Consider the following 14,306-nt stretch of genomic DNA (forward strand, 5'->3'; position numbering starts at 1 on the left):
ATGCAGTTTTCACTGTATAATAAAGAAGGTAATGCTGCAGCTGATTTTAAAAAGGACAGCAGAATTACACAGTCATACTGCAACTAAAGCAGGTGTAGTTGTGAAACACTGTGTACACACCTTTTACTACAGTGACTTAGTTGTGGTTTCATTACTACAAATTATACAGTAATTTCTGGCAGCAACACGAAGAGGAAAAGAAACTATTCAATTCATATTTCAGAGTCAAGTTCTATGCAATGATAAAAATAGGGCTACCTTAGTATGTGGGCTTTACCACACTATGATTTTGTCTAACAGCAGGCATATCTTTATACAGGTTTCTAGTAGGAGCCTATGCAGTTGGAGCATTTTCATTGCCCTCAGATCTGTGACAACAAAGAAAAAAAAAAAAACAGGCAGCGACACGGAAAGCACATAAAAACCTTCATATTTGACGGTTAAGGGAGGTGTACCTTTGTCCCCAGCCAATGACTATCAGTGACTCTACAAGTTAATATTTGCTTCTGCCTGCTCATAAATTTGCATTGCATTAGAACCTGACCTAAATGCATTTTTATCACCCAAAGTAATTAGCTGAGCATTAGTTGTAGGAGGGTGAGAGAGGGAGAGAGTACTATGAGGCTGGATCCTTCCTGAATGGGTGGTGGCTAGACGAACAAGCTACAGGAGGGATGGCTAAAAAAGTAAAGCAGAGCGGGGCCACCAGATGAAAGAGGAAGTAAACAGGGCCAGAGTGCTGCCTCTTTAATCTACTACATTAACTCCAGCACCACAAGGGGAGGAGCCAGCATGCAGGCAAACGGCACAGCCACACAAAAGGGGAGTGTCAATGAGGGGGTAATAAGGAAAGACAATGAGTAAACAAGCAGGGGAAGTCCAAGCTCTGCATGCTAGTAACTCCCTGCTTCTCACTGCCTGGCACACACAAAGGCCCTGCTGTAATTAGCCACCCCAATAGGTTGTTTAGCATTTGCATATAAATGCCCTCAGAGGCAAACGCTAAACACGCTGACACAAGCCATGCCCAAAACAGACGTTCGCCACACCTCTACCCCTCCAGGAGGTCTCAGGGGTCCACTTATGCCGGGGTACCCCCTCCCTTCGCCTTGTGCTTGTACCCACTACAGACAAGCTGGCATCCATTACGAAAAAAAAAGCAGACAACACGCCATGGCGCGGTTACTCGGTTCTTGTTTCTCGAGATTGTGAAACAGTGTAGCCAGGCTTCCTGTTGAAGGCCCACATAGCCATCTGTCATCTGAAAGTGCAGTTTTTGCCCTGACCACAGGACTCAATAAGACAAGAGGGTGCAGGTGTCAGTTTTTTGTTATGCAGAAATTCTGTGTGAAAGACAGGAAAGAACGCATACAGATATATCCATGTACATTCACACATCCATGCGCCTGTGCACATTTGCATCAACGCGCACAGAGGTATCCCGAGGAAGCCGGGGGTCTACAGAGTGTGAGAAATGAATGTTCAGTCTTGATCGGGGTCAAAACATGTAGGCTTGTTTATTGTACGCTGTCTGGGAGGAAAAAGAGAATTGTCGTAGCTGCACCAGGGTCGACCAAGCTGGTAGATTACAGATTCGTAGAGACAGAGGCAGACTACATTTACACAACAGTCAATCACAAGCATGCTACCACTTTTATATTTTCTGCTGTTTTAAATTTATAGACATTATAGTTAATGAAATTGTTGTAGTGGACCTGTTAGATCTACACTTCCTCTTCTGTTGTTTTGACAATGGCGATTCATGAAAAAAAAACAAGAAAAAAACTACAGGAAGGAAGTGATGAGACTGGTGTCTGTGCCCTCCCTCCCTCCCCCTCCTCTGACCACCGTCTCTCTCTTTTCTCTCCTTCCTCCAAACCCATATTCTCTCCAGTGTAAACAAAGGCTGTGTCATCTACACACTTGTCCTGTTCCTGGTGCTGCTAGGAGGGAACGAGTACATCCACAGAGCTCCTGCACCATACAAGGGCTACTTCCTGTGTTAATCCTCAGCCCAGAGTGCGATTTTACTACTACAGTCCACTACTGCTTGCAAGTTTCCTCGGCTTAGCTCACGGCACAGAAAGACCACAGAAGGAAAAGCTAACCTCTAGCATTAAAAACCTGGTTCTCACCTGCCATGTGGCCTGTTGTTCCCCATCGGGGCATGATCCAACATGAGGAAACACCTGGCTCCAACAAAAAGCAGGAGCCTATTTTATAGCCATCCTCCTCCTGATATGCACCTTGGCTGAGTTGCAGGGACACCACTGGGTCTATGGAGGAGATGCTGCCCAAACTATATCTCATTTATGAGACTGTTTTTTTTTTTTTTTTCTATCAAATGCACATGATTTAGAACAGCTCTGGGGGAAAAGTGCTTAAATATTGCTCTGAGGGAGAGTGAAAAAGAAGCAGACGAGAGGAAAAGCAGAGCATTACTTGTCAAAGAATTGGCACTTGGCATGTAAGGAGGAGAAAAACTGTTCTAACAGTCAGTATCCGTTTTGAGCCTAGCTCTTACCTCAGGCTGACTTCCTATATGTGGTCAGGGTGTGTTTTGTTTTACTGCCTCACAACAATGCTCGCTTGCTATTTGTTAACCACCTGGGTAATACAGAAAAGTCAAATGTTCAGCCAGCCCTGCTTGAAAAAGAGAAGGACATGTCTTTTGATTAAAGCTAAACTGCAGTGTGATAGACGTGCAGGTATGCAGCAGATGCCCAGGTGACAGAGGGCATGTTTTAAACTCAAGCCATTATTACAGGTAAAATGCTTTCCTCTAGTATCGCCAGGTCTCCAGAATTCACCAGAATGTCACATATAGCTGCAAAAACTAGCCCAGGCCCCTATCTTCATTTATTAAACAGCAGGGAAAATTAATTCCATGGTGACCAGACGAGGCAAATGACGTCACAAAGCCGAGGTCACCAGTCTGTCACGGCCGTCTAGCCCTGTGTCAGCCCCGTGGGACCTGCCCCACCCCCTCCAGCCTAGACCAAATCTCTGCTCCTGTGGCACTGAACGTCAGAATGAAAACCAAACAGTCGCACAGGGCTCCGTGTCGAATATGTAAACGCCACGGCACTGTCGCTGTCATGAGACATCAGCCACTGGGTGCAACAACGATGGTTAGAACGTAGCCTGCCATGAAGGTGGGAGCATCGGGACCGGCAGACGAGAGCCGCCATTAAACTGGATAAATATACATTTTCAGTTGCTGTGTTGGTGTATGTGTATTAGAGAGAAGAAGGGAGCATGTGTCCTCCTCCTTAGGCTAAACACACACACACACACACACACACACACACACACACACACACACACACACACACACACACACAGTACATCTCTAGTTTTCGGTGTTGCTGTGTGGGAGTCTGCTTCTCTCTAATCAATTTATTATGAGGCACCGGGGTCCTTATGTTTGTTCATTTAACACAGTGAAAATGAGAAAGAGCATTTGTTTTAGGTACAGTGAGACCCAGAGAGGAAACCACACATTTCAGGGAGGAGGAGAGCAGGAGAGGAGAAGGGTGAGGCAAAGGCACACAAGACAGAGACACCCTGCAGAATAATGTCGAGATGTAATATTGTGGCTTTGAGGAAATGTTGGTTTAATTGCAGTTTGGCGCAACATTTAATGCCGTCTGTATGACACCTGGCATAAATGGTTTACACTCGGGACAGTGCCAATTATAATCCAGCCAATCAGAAATCTTTCATAAATCCACTGACATGCTCACTGCAACAGCTAGATGCTTATTTGACGAGATGAGATGGGATGGCGACAGACGCACATGCGGTATATCTTCTTTTTAATTACAACGTCTGCAGAGGTGGGACTCTGCTATAAACAATCATCTGTGCAATCAGACACAATACCACCAACACTATGCATTATAATAACACACTCTCAAACTGAACAAATAAAATGATCACACACAATATTTGTATCATTATTGCTAGTAATTCAACTGAAAGAAAATGTAAAATAATATAGCATAACCAAGGTATCTAACTCTGTAGCATTCACTCAGCAGCTATAACAGCGGGACTTCAGCGTTCGATTTGATAATGACTATCAGGTGGTGGCGGTGGTGGTCGGATCGGCCTAGATATTTAGTGGCATTCACAGAGGCAGACACACACACACACTCAACAATATAAAAAACAGAGTACCATTATCATTCTGCTGAATGTAAAGCCTTAATAAACACTTAAAATTATTCTCATAGCTCATGAAAAATATAACATGTGTGCAGCTTTGAATGTGCTTTGTGAGAGCAGTTAGCACACTCTCACTTCAAATAACCCTGCAGGTGCTAACAGGTCCTTTACAGTATATATTCTAATATTAGATATTCTGATTATATGTATTTTGTGTTTCCATGCAAAGCACCAACACCAAACCAAAGTTTAGTATGTGATTTAAATGCACTTTCTGACAACAAAGGAAAAAAATGACATGTGAGCTCAATCTCACATAAGTAATTAATAAAAAAAAAAAGGCCAGCTCTGCAGGAGTAATGAACACTGAAAGAAAATAATGTACAGTATGTGTGTGTGTGAACATACATTGCACGCAGAGGCATGCCCATGTGTTTGTAGAAAAAAGGAAAAATATAACGGCAGAAGCTGGAAGAGAGCTGACATCAGAGGACTACGGAGGCTACAGCACTTAGAGGCCATTTTATTGCTTTGCTGTGGTCAAGTGAGGTGCACCGAGCTCAATTCCACCACAACAATGGCAAAGAGGGCCGCAGAGACAAAAGAGGGCTATCCCTGCTTCTTAACCCCTTCACGACTGGCGGATCAGTCGCCTGGGGTACTGAGCGAAACAGCACCAGGCCACCTCAGGAGAAGCTAGGGGGGAATGACAAATAGCGAGTTGAAACTTATACAACTATGACAACAGCTCACACGCTCACACACACACACACACACACACACACACACACACACACACACACGTTTAGTTACTTACACAGTCAAAACGATACACGCACACAAACCACAAAAGAATCTATCAATGGACAGATGGAGTCGGCTGCTTTTCCAGACCAGGAAGAAGCAGTCGGTAGCTTCACCTCAGCCCAGTCTCACACTGAAACACACTGCAGCTTGCTCTCTGTGTCTTTCCATCTCTGCCCCTCCCTCTCCTTCTCTCTCTTCTTCTCCCTCTCTCTCTCTTCCACTGGGAACATGGACAGGCTACTACACATTTGCAAATGAATTACACTTTTTGTTGAGATTTTGTGTGTGTGTGTGTGTGCGTTTGTGTGAGTGTGTGTGTATTGTAAAAAATGGGGAAGAGGGTGTGAGAGGGAAAGGGTGCTCCTGCCATCACTCTTTTCTTTTCTTCTCTCTATAATCCTGAGGAGGATAAGCTGTGAGGTACACAGAGAGGAAGTGCCATAGACCTGCTGGGGTCCTGAACATCCTAGCAGTGCATTCCTACAGCCCAGCTATCAGACACAACGTACAGACAGATACAGACTGAAAAAATCCTCTCAGCCGCACATTACTACTGTTTGTCACAGAATGGACGCAGAGCACGCACAGAAAGGAAATTAAAATCAGTGTGACCTAAATCTGAAACCAAAACTGGGCTTTCAACACAATTTGAAAAAGGAAATAAATTATCTGCATAATTGGAAATAAAACCTGAGAAACACTGCACGCATGTGTCGTATAAATCAGAAAATGTACTGTGAAATACTCCATCTGTCTGTCTGTCTGTCTGCCTGCTCCATTGTTGATACTACGCATGTCTTGGGAGAAGCAGAGGAGAAAGAGTACTGTGGAGAAAAGGAGCTCTGGAGTCTATAGCCGTATAATGTTCATATCACTTTCACATAGCACTTTATCTGGCCTTTCAAACAAGCCCCAGCCCACTGACCATCAGAAAAGCTGAGAAGCTGATAGCTTGATTATTCAAACACACACACTGTATTTGGCGCTAACACAAGCCGTGATGTTGCATCATCGTGTGACCTGGCTGTAAATTAGTGACGAGGAAAAATGACACGGCTCACATGACTGCACTGAAACATTTTATACAAAATGTAATTTCTTATGTGAAAAAATTATTTCAGTTGTTTACATTTAACTTCTGTGTCAGCCGGTGAGTGTGCAGTGTTTTCTGAGGAATTTGAGTTATGTTATATTTTATCTTAAAAATATGTAAAACAATAAAAAATATGGAGCACAAAGGTAGGAGCTATGCATCTGATGCACTACCAATATTTTAAACCTGTCACTTTCTCTCCCTCTCTCTCTCTCTCTCTGTCTCTCTCTCTCTCTCTCTTTCTCTCTCTCTCACACACACACACACACACACACACACACACACACACACACACACTTACATTTCGGTTACACAATGCAGATTTCACAGACACAGATAAACAATGCGAGGGCAGTTATCACTCCACGGAGCACAGTAACATAGAGGAAGAGGAAGAGGATGACAAAGAAATAGGGGAGGATAAAAAGACGGCGTGTGTGTCGTCAGAGTCACAGGCCAGAGGGGCCCACGTATTGTTCCAGGGCTCAGTGTGGGGAGAGAAAGGCGACCTGGGCCGCCTCTGTCTAAGCGTCCTCCATGTTTTATGCATTCTGTCCTTTGTGATGATAAGCGCCAGTGCGGAGGGTGGAATGCTGGCCTCCAGGGTCCAAGAGAGGGGTGGGCTTATTGGGGGGGGGGGTGGGGGGGGGGGGGGGGGGGGTGCAGCTCAGTTCAATTTTGCAGCCCTTGGAGTGGTCCCTGTCATCCCTGCCTCGCCCGCGCGTAGGCATATGTGGCCTATGCAGACGCGAAACTGTTGTTTGTTCCTCCCATCCCTGAACACTAGAGCTAGCTGCTGCTGCCCCAAATAGGATATATACACAGTCAGCCGTAGCCGCTGTGCCACACACACACACACACACACACACACACACAGAGCGTTTACGATACTGCCAGCCCTGGACAGGCATGCATCACACAGGTCCTCTGCTCACAGTCGATACAGCAACCCAGAAATACAACTGTCTAAATTACTGTTACAACACAGCTATCTAACAAACAGCCTTGTTTGCTACAAAAATGATATTGTACATTTATTACCAAAGCAATATTGAGATTCTAGTCAAGGACGCAGATCCACACACATTATAACCCCCCTTCCATGACTACAACAGCATTCACTTATTGTTAGAAATGGAATACAAATTAGTATAAATTTGTATCACATATTATTGTGCTCTATTCTATGATGGCTTCCTTCACTGAAGAAGAGACAGTCAAAAAAGAAGCCATACTTTGCTTTTAAACGTGTTACTGAATGGATTTTTTTTTTCTTTCCTCGTATCTCTGTTCCTTGTATGAGTGCTAGATAATCAGAGCAGCGTTGCGTTATCACAACATATAGGTCTGCTGTGATTCGTCTGAATTTGAACACTGGCTTAGATTTTTGTTAACATTTCAAAATTGGTAAAAAATAATGACCATAAAAACAACAGAATATCACAACAGGGCCTCGACGTTGCAAATTCAAAAGAAATACGATTTTCATAATGCCAACATATCAGAACACGTCTGCAAACACACACACACACACACACATACATCTTCTCAGTCATAAATCAAGTCTACCACAATGATTTAACCAAGATTGTTAACACGATAACATATTGTGAAAGAGCAAACCACAAAAAAATCCCCGCCAACTTCACTTCAAGAAGATAAAAGGATGACACTGAAGAAAAAGAAGAAGAAAAGCTCAAAAGAAGACAAGGAGGGGAATTTTAAAGAAAAGGGGTGCTTTCTGTGGATAAAGAGGAGCCCTTCTGGACACTCGGGGCTGCTGGGATTAAGGATCGCGTACAGCATTCATGCACACCAGAAGCATACACACATGCACACACACCTGCATGACAGTCATCTCTTCCACTCTCCCTTCCCACTTTCTTGCTCACCCCTGTGCTGAGCCGAGATCCCGCCCCCCGCCTGCTCTTTTATGATAGCATGACATGTACACTGGCCTCGGTTGCAGGACAACTGGAACAACTGGTCGTCGCTGCACGACCTTGCATATTCAAAACTGCGCATCACATTCAAAGCCATCATCTGTGTCGACTGCCCTCATCTACATATGTCCATAAAGCTAATGGCTGACACTTTACATTCTTCTCTGATTCCAGTGAAAACACATCCACACAAAGGTAGACCTTCATATTTATAATGCTCTGCCTCTCACAGAGCAAACGGCATACAGTAATAAGGAATTCATTTAACCGACTGATTTATAAAAATACAAAATAAATAATAACAACAATTTCTTTTAAAAAATTCCATTCACACAAGATATAAAAATCATTCTGTATTTTACTTATCAGAGCATAATTAGGTGGATTTTTGTGTTCTGTGTGCACAGACGTCCTCTTGCAAACACACCTAATGTGTGTTCAATCTCCCATGTATGGCCTTAGCCTGCTGGTAGCCCAAAGAGGGCTCTCTTCCACCGATAACATGGCAGTGAGCTCCCCCACGGAGCCAGTGCCCGAGCACCGAAAGGTGGGAGTTAAGGAGGGAGATATGCAGAGACACACTGAGAATGAGAAGGAGAGAGGGAGACGCACAGTGAGAGGAGGAGAAGGGGTTATGACAGCCAGAGGCGCTGTCTCCCCTTTCTCTGTGTTACCCCCAAACCACGAAACAAGCCTATCCATGACGACTGCTGCTCCCATCTCATTTCCACCGACTGCAAGTGCTATACCTGCTCATACAGTCAAATGACATCTGAATACTCTGAATATACCTGTCATTGAATATGGTAATGGAGGGGGACCGAGTGCTAACAGTGGACAAGCGTTTCATAGCTGTGCAGGATCAGTGGCAACTACAGTGGAAACTGTGATCACATCACAGCGTTACAACAGCAAATATTTTCATGATAGGAATAACAATAACAACAGCAGCAACACACACACACACACACACACACACACACAGCAATTCATATGCACTAACATAATAAATCATACAACTACAATCTTGTCCAATCACTAAATGCACAGCAACACCGTCACAAATAAACAAAGCTGCACTTTTGAATCATTTGATATTAACAGACAAAGGATTTTGTTACATGTCTAACACATTTAAAAAACATGCTTATAATTAAGTTATTTTTATAACCATGTATGTAATGCTTTAAAACAGCTGCCTGGTGCCACAAAGCTATAGGAAGCAATTCACAATTAATTAAAATAAAATCTGATTAAATTCATTTGAATAATCAGATGAGTAAAATATTTGCATGAGAGTGTTATTCATTTATTCTTTTCCATTCTTCCCTTCAGGTGTGGTGAATAACCTGGCTGTATCTAAATGTTTTAATTCATCTAAATATTAAAATGTTTTTGTTTTGTTTTTTTTTTAAAAAATATATACACATTAAAAAAAATATTCTTGATAAAGATATTAATAAAAATGAAGACATAACCATGACCACAGGTAATGAGTTCAAAATGAAAATGGCCCATTTTCAATTATTTTTAACACTGTCAGTGGTGAAACCATCATTCTGGTGGCACCTCAGCACTTCACAGTTCTCGTGAACGCAATACTTCCAATATCACAGCCAGAGCTGAGCATGAGATAATATAGTTAGCTCCACCGAACACAACGTCTGACAAACACATATCTGAAATAGAATACATAGAAATAAAGCCAATGACATTCCTATACCTTTGCCAAGAACTGTTATAATTAAACATAAATATGACAATGAGACAAGACGGGGAAATCAGACAGGTGAGATGACAGTAAACATTTCTGCTGTCTTTGTTTTGTAACAGAAGACGGAGGGAGAGGGAGGAGGAGGAGGAAGAGGAGAGGAGTGTTACTGTCAGACAGGGGAGGAAGGGAGATCACTCGAGTTTTGGCACAGCAGCCTACCTGCCCTATAATATACACTGCAACACCTTGGAGTTTCTAATCACTGGGACTGAAACACACACAATTTACTGTTGCGAACACACACAGAAAACAGGGGTGTAGAACTGCACAACAATAGATAAAAAAAAGAGGAAGGAGCTAAATATGAATATTATCACTGTTTAAATTAACCAGTTTCCCCTTTTTCTCCCAAGTGCTAATCTCTGTCCGTCTGCTCCTCTCCAGTCTGAAAGGTAGGAATCTGTTTATCTGACCTCTTCCCCTGATTCCTCCTCTATGGCCCATGGCTATCTGACCCTTCTACCCAACCCCCTCAACACTCCCACCCTCAGCCCCCTTATTTTTTTGCCTCCTTCTCTCCCTCACCCCCTGACAGCCTTAACGTTTTGTTTTATTAAACCTGTTACCAGTCTATTTTGCTTCTGCCATCCTAAACTAAAAGCCAAAGTCTTAATCCTGCAGATGCTGACAACCACAAGTGCTTTGTGTGGCTCCCAAAAACACAACCAACAACTACCATCACCCTGTTTTTTCTCCCAGCAAGACCCCACTCTCTCCCCATCATCCCTCGGCTGTTTGCGCGGGGGTTTCCTCTCTTTCCTTTTTATCTCTGCACTCACTCCATGACCCCTGTTCCCCCTGTTTCTTGCTGTCTGACCTACCGCCCCCCCCCCCTCACACACACACACACACACACACATTCACACACAGCTTCTCACCCCCCTTTCTGTTTCCCCCAACGGTACACATATCCTATCCATGCCTCTCCTCGCTCGCAAAACCTCCTTTTTTCCTCTTTCTTTTCCCGTCTGTATGTCGCGTAAAATACCCGAGCCTGACTTATAATTCTCGCAGCTTTTTCTGACTCCATATAGCTCCATCCCATCCGAAAAGCAGTCGCTATTTTTTCTGCATATTTATGGAGATTTTCGGGCTTGCACTTGCACCTAAACGTCAAGATAACAGATGCATTTTCTTTATGTTTTTGCGTAAAAGTCGATTTTTGGCGAGCTTGGTAACAATGTCTAGTTCTAGGTAAGGTTAGTGATATAAAATATATTTTTTGAAGGGGGGAAAGGCCCAGCAGCTTAGACAGGCTGTCTCTATTCAAGCCTCGTATTTTCCTCCGAGAGTGCAGCCTATTCTATTTTGGGTATGTGCAAGATATGTTGTGTAGCTTAACTTTAGAAAATCCTGCAAATGTTAACTGGCTAAGCGGCTACTAAATGCATGCAGTGACCTATAGGTTTAGCCTGAACCATAATTTAAGTTTCCGGCAGTAACTTTGGAATGATTATGTCTGCTTAAGGTCAGACTAATAGGGCAATGTTTTGTTTTCATTCCGGTCAGCATTTCTCGGGGAAAAAAATGTTCTTCTTGAAAGTCAGATACGGTAGCCAAGTAGTTGGAGGCAGCAGCAGCAGCAGCAGCAGCAGCAGCTCCAGCCTGCCTATGTCTCCCCTGAACCACATGTCTGTTCTCTGAAACGCAGCTCAGACTCTCAGGCTGTCCGTGTACAAGGTCCTGCTGATCCGCTCTTGTCATGAAGGAGACCCGGGGCTTCGTTTATCTCAACACACCACATTCACACAACACACACACGCTCGCAAACACGAACCCCTTTTGGCGCACGCACGCACACATACACACACACATACACATGTCGATCGATTTGCATGTGACTTCGTCAGGGAATGAGCGAGAATCGACTTAAAAACAACGCTTCAAAAGAAGCAAACAAGCGATGAAAAATAAAAAAGAAAGCAAAGATGGACAAAGTGGGGGAAAGGGGAAAAGTGTAGCTAGAGGAACTAAGACAGGGCGGAGGGATTGCACATTTCAAAGAGAGACGTGTCGGAGAAGAACAAAAAATGTGTTTATCCAGAAGAGGATTTTAGAAGCACACGACGGTGCCGAACACCCCCTGGATGTGGCAAGTGTCAAATCTGTCAAAATTTAGAAAGCGAGAGATGTTTCCCTGTCGCCGGACGCACACGGACCCACAGGCTGGACTTGGAGCTCCTTTTCTGGGCTGCGCTCATGTGGAGCTGCCGCTGCCCTTCGTCCGCTCCACACAGCCCCCTTTTCTTACTGCATCTGTGCCTCAAAAACACGCTTCTCGACACCCATAAGCCCTCCATACCTTTTCCCGATCCCACCGAAATGCACACATTTGTTTCAAAACCGTGTTTTTCTACGGTCAACTGCTTGGAGAGGATCGCTGTCTTGCCCATTTCTTATCTTCCATTCATGAGGAGGAGAGGACGAACGCTGATGTAAACACAGGTAACGATACAAATACAAAAATCGAGAATAAACCAAACTACTTGCATGAAATGAACTTGTGATCGCCAGTCATTTCTCACAATGTGAGAATTAGCCAGCTCCGCTATACACGTAAACTACGAACAGATAGGGGGGAAAGAGATTCAGATAAGTGCACAGCGAAAAGAATAGGATCGTGGAAACACAGAGAGGAAAAGAGACAAACGCAAAGTTGAAACTTACAATTTCTCGCTGCCGCTTTGTGATCCTCGCTTTTTAATCCAGTATTGAGATGATTTAGCTAAAGATCCCATCAAGGCAGTCCCCTTTTGGTCAGTTTGCGCTTAGGGTGGCAAAAGAAAGATCATTGTTGTTGCGGAGTGTAAAAAACCGAAGTAGGTAGCTACTATTAGTTGTTAAAGGCAATATAAAAATAATTTGGATGCAAAGCAGGCGATGAGTCTTGTGTTAGAGGGAGCGAGGAAGAGGTGAAAGTGAGATCTGATGATTGAAAAGAAAAAACTCTTTGGATCTTTATTCCTGCTAATTAGTTTCCTGCAAAAAATGGCTGTGATTAATTCAGTGCGCATGTGCTTCATTACACAGGCACGAAGGGAAGGGCTAATTAGCCGCCTTCTGGATCAATAAGATTCAGCAAAGGAGAGAGCTCGGGAGAGAGAGGGAGGGAGGGAGGGAGAAAGAGGAGGGAGGGAGGGATGGATAGATACAAGTAAGAAAAAAAAGAGGAAAGTAATGATCAGGAATTGAAAATATGGAATTAAGAACAGCGGAAAGTAAGAGTTTGATTAGACGGAAGACAGTGAAAGTTAATACTGGAGCAGGCAGCCGCAGCCCGACGCTACAGGCACAGCTTTCTGCCTCCGCTCCTTTTTTAACACTTTTCAAACCTTTTTTACCCGCTTTTTGCCCTTTTTAACTAAAGATACGCACAAACCGTGGCCACTAAAAGCACATAAGCGATCATGCTTTATTTTATTCTGTCTCTTTCAAGCCGAGTTTGTCATGTTAGTCGCGTCCAAAGCTGCACACCGGGGCTCTTTCTCTACAGTTACTTTACAGTCAACTTATTGAAATACATACCTGAGTTACGGCGGCTGTAGTGACCCAAATGGAAACATGCTATTCTTCTGCACACTTGTAAATATGTAAATAAGTAAAGTGTTTGTAAACAACTAAAAGAAACGCTCGCCATCCCAAAAAAAAATACGCAAGATAAAAGCGATTTCTACATGTATGCAGAAGTATACTGTAACAACATACACAGGCAGCCTCGGGACTATTGTAATGTGCAATGAAGGGAGCTTATCGTAAGCACAGAGGCACCTGGATATTATCACAGCTAGCAACTGATTTGTTTTTGCAAATATATATTTTAAGCATTAAGAGAAAGACATAGAAGATGGTATTAAATAATCCAGATGCGTGGCTGCAAAATTTTAACTTTGCAAACTTGACGTGAATCAACCTGTGCACATCTTAGAAAGAAACTCCGGATTATTTTTAAGTTTAGATTGCACAAAAATATTAATTTAACAATATGATATGATGTGCTTAATGATAAGAGAGGACTACTGTAATAAAACTTGAAGCAATGGGTGTTCCCAAACCAAAATTAGTGTGTATGCATGGATTAATTTGAATAAAACTGCAAAATTGAAAACTCATTGCTATATTTTAAAAATAAAAGTGAAATTAAGCAGGTTAAAATATGCCATATGTGAAGGTATGACGGAGATGATATAGGACAGGCGTGTCGTTTTTACACTTTCTGTCAGCTCAAAATATCACTTCAACTTTAAAAGCAGTGTAACCTACTTTATTACAGCATTGTAATATAAAAGAAACTAATTGTCCCAGTGATGTGAGGGCATCCAAGACACAAAGGTTGGAATATTTTCCACTGAATTTGGGAAACACCTGAGAGCTGCTTTGTATAAGTACAGTGTGCAAAGCAAGTGCAACTCTTTCTTTCTTTCTTTTTTTTTTTTAAAGAAATACTTGTTGAAGCCTCATTGTATCATCCATGGGTGTGACAATTTATTTAAATTTTGCAGTATGAGTCGCGGGTGTTTAG

The 14,306-nt window shown here is 43.1% G+C and overlaps 1 protein-coding gene across 5 annotated transcripts in view; it reads right to left on the minus strand.

Annotated features, from left to right (window-relative positions):
• Positions 1 to 14,306, minus strand: part of zfhx3b (zinc finger homeobox 3b) — a 219,310-nt gene that overhangs the window by 130,279 nt on the left and 74,725 nt on the right. For 4 of the 5 annotated variants that reach the window (XM_033628824.2, XM_033628842.2, XM_033628832.2 and 1 more), the window contains exon 1: positions 12,455 to 12,877. The exons of the other annotated variant lie outside the window; for it this stretch is intronic. The gene's annotated coding sequence lies outside the window, so the exon portion shown is untranslated. Of the gene's footprint in view, positions 1 to 12,454; positions 12,878 to 14,306 lie in introns of those variants that run through there. 5 annotated transcript variants of the gene reach the window in all.

Source organism: Epinephelus lanceolatus, chromosome 2, assembly GCF_041903045.1.
Source record: "Epinephelus lanceolatus isolate andai-2023 chromosome 2, ASM4190304v1, whole genome shotgun sequence".
In the NCBI taxonomy this organism is placed as follows: Eukaryota; Metazoa; Chordata; class Actinopteri; order Perciformes; family Serranidae; genus Epinephelus; species Epinephelus lanceolatus.